The 3225-nt window shown below is 40.8% G+C and overlaps 1 non-coding gene across 1 annotated transcript; it reads right to left on the bottom strand.

The window, feature by feature from the left end:
* Positions 1-922: 922 nt before the first annotated feature.
* Trnas-cga (transfer RNA serine (anticodon CGA)) lies at positions 923-997 on the bottom strand. The gene has a single exon. It is a non-coding gene; the product is annotated as a tRNA-Ser (tRNA).
* Between the last annotated feature and the right edge of the window lie 2228 nt (positions 998-3225).

Genomic DNA, 3225 nt, shown 5'->3' with positions numbered 1-3225 from the left:
CTGATCAGATATGGACGATATAACAACTAGCACGTGATATTATTCACAAATAAAATTTATACTTGCACGTGAACGGGCGTAAGTATCCTTTACTGTTTCATTATGCGGTTGCCGAAGAATAGTAAAATATCGAGTAGTGTACGTCTGGAAGAACCTGAAGTGGGGTGACCACTTGAAACTAGGAGTAGGAAAAGCTGCCACCTGAGTGAGAGTCACTGGAAGAATTCTAAGGATACTTGTTTTTACCTCTATAAAGAAGTAGATCACAGAAACCTCTTGCCAACAATTCTTGACTAGCGATCTTCAGTGAGGAATTCGCACGATATAGAGTTAGTACAGAAACGAAAGGAAATCGACTGAAGAGCAGAAGATTTCATTGCGGCTTCGATTAGACTTTTCGAACACGTAGCGTGCTCTGCATTTCACACGGACTTGCTATAAATTTCTGTGAGTGTACGATCCAAGAATAGCAAGGTAACATACAGTATATCTTCCTCCCACATACATTTCACGAAGTGATGATTTTCGTCTGGTTCCTCTCTTCACCCCTATGGCTGAAGTCAGCAAGATGTCAATCTCCACTTAATTAATCGTTTCAGCCACGAATATAGGCGTCTTCTGACATCAAACTTCTGCCCTTGCACTACCTCGTCCTGGACTTTCTACTGCTTCTCTTCTATTGCAGAAATGCACCAGCGTGAGTGTCATAATAAATCTCTCTCTTCAGTTATTATCAATAAATTGGTTCCTCTTCTCCATTACTCAAATACTTCTTCATTCGTCTTCCTATCTGACGACATTACCAGGATGGACAAATCAGACATACGAGAGCTTCTTTGGAGGCTTGTAGAATGATACTCCCGGGCGGATAGAATAAGAAAAATGGACACGAGAGTTAAACTTCCTAGCAGATTAAAACTGTTTGCCGGACCGAGACTTGAACTCGGGACCTTTGCCTTTCGGGGGCAAGTGCTCTACCATCTGAGCTACCCAAGCACGACTCACGTCCGGTCCTCTCATCTTTATTTCCGCCAGTTCTGCAAGGAAGTTTGGAAAGTAGGAGGCGAGGTAGTGGCGGAAGTAAAGCTGTGAGGAGTGGGTGTGAGCCGTGCTTGGGTAGCTCAGATGGTAGAGCACTTGCCCGCGAAAGGCAAAGGTCCCGATTTCTAGTCTCAGTCCGGCATACCGTTTTAATCTGCCAGAAAGTTTCATATCAGTGCACACTCCGCTGCAGAGTGAAAATCTCATTCTGGACACGAGAGTGATATCCAAGGTAACCTCCGCCACACAACGTCAAATGCCCTGGCAAATGTGGAGGTGCAAGTAGGATATATTCGCCTGCCCCAGTTTAGATAAAGGATCGACTATAAAGCCATTAAAAACCCGTGTTTCCCTTGGGGGTCGTATTTGTGTTTTTCACAGGGTTCTTACCTACATCACCAAGGAAAAGGACGAACTGCCAGCCAGTTCTACGAGCGAGACGATCCTCGAGATGACAAGAGTAATTATGACCATACTGAAGGTGCATCATGGTCAAGAATGTAAATTCCTCTTCATGCACGAGACTTCGCACTGCCTACAAAAATGGTTCATTATTTCTCTAATTACTTTCAGTGCTTTTGTTTACAAGGCACGTGAGCAACAGTGTAGCGGACACCATTTGACATACTTACGTTAACACTAAGAAAACATGACACAGACTTGCACAGTGAGCACATTTAGCAGTAAACGCAGACCGTGGAAGTTTCCAGTGCCAGATAATTATTCGAAAATGTTATTGATAAGCTACGATAAATTTGGTAGGCATTTATCATCAGTAATAATTCCTGTCGTAAAAACAATCTTAAAATTTTCATGTTAGCGTATTTACATTAGTTTAGAACTTTAAAATCAACAAATGTAAACTTGTAAATGGACGGGAATTATAAAAATTCGAAAAATAGGTATATCATAGACTTAACGTCGCACTTAGAAAATAGAGAACACCTTTACAGAAGAAACTACTGACGTAGTAGAGTATAAAAGCAAACTCAGTTTAAAACGACCGTAAATCCTTTCTCTTACTACGTACTAAGTAATAACACACTAATGAATGCTGTTAGTTTATGTAAACACATCGTGGCAAGTCAGTCCCATTTCACACAACAACGTTTAATTCTGTAAAGCCGATACACATATACTAAACATCAGGCAAACATGTAACTCGATTCAACGAATTGAGGTTCTCACTTACCTTCGATTCTGGTTGCAGCATGGTGTATTCTCGTGAATTTTCGTCAGAGATAGCACACAAATAACCTGAAAATCGTAACAGGAATATTAGTTACCTAACAACGTTCATCAGTAGATTTACAGAGTACATGTATAGATCTTATTCAAGATAAATTAAACATTGCCGTTTCCTAAAGAAGACGACTGACCAATTTCAGTTCAGTTCATACTAAGTACTGTGTGGTAACTGTAGCTTTAAAAACAGGTGAAAAACATAGGATAATATACGAGATTTGTGGAAAGCTTACTAGTAGTAACAACACTGTACACTGCGTAGCACTTGGTCATTCCCCCATACAGTACACGCCTGCTCACTGTGACCGAACAACATTTTTGTAGCCTGTAGTGCTATATAACATACATTTACCACCGGGCTTACGGTTTGTAATAACCATTTACACTGGAAGGTCCACAAAAAGTGTATCCCTGTGGCAGGGATTTCGGAGTAGCCAAAATGTAATTTTTGACTCCTCCAGGTAGACGACTATGTAACAAGCATTTAGCACTATAAAGCTGGTTCAGAACTGTTATTGCGTACGCAAACACGAACACTGTAACTTGTGTGTCTGGGCGCAAAATTCAAATTCGTGAAGAGTGGGGATCTATATTGCTTTATTTCCGGAAATCATTTCAAACAAATAATGGGTTCGTACCTTGTAATTCACCACTGCCGTTTACTTTCTCGACCCTTTTTTCCCCGGCTGAAATTCTACTCCATCTCTAATTACCTCACTAATTTTCAAGACCCTTCAATGGCATACATCTCAAACGATTCCATTCTCTTCTTTTACCGTTTTCCCGAAGTCCTAGATTCCCTACCTTACACTGCTGTGCGCAAATGGATATTCTCAGATACGACTTTCTCAAATTATGGCAGATGTTTAATACAGAAGTCTTACGACTTTCGTGACAGCTTCTTGACAAACTGCCTGTTGGATTCTGTCTCAGGTTCTT

Source organism: Schistocerca cancellata, unplaced genomic scaffold, assembly GCF_023864275.1.
Source record: "Schistocerca cancellata isolate TAMUIC-IGC-003103 unplaced genomic scaffold, iqSchCanc2.1 HiC_scaffold_1096, whole genome shotgun sequence".
NCBI classification, from domain to species: Eukaryota; Metazoa; Arthropoda; class Insecta; order Orthoptera; family Acrididae; genus Schistocerca; species Schistocerca cancellata.
This window is presented reverse-complemented; position numbering and strand designations above follow the sequence as displayed.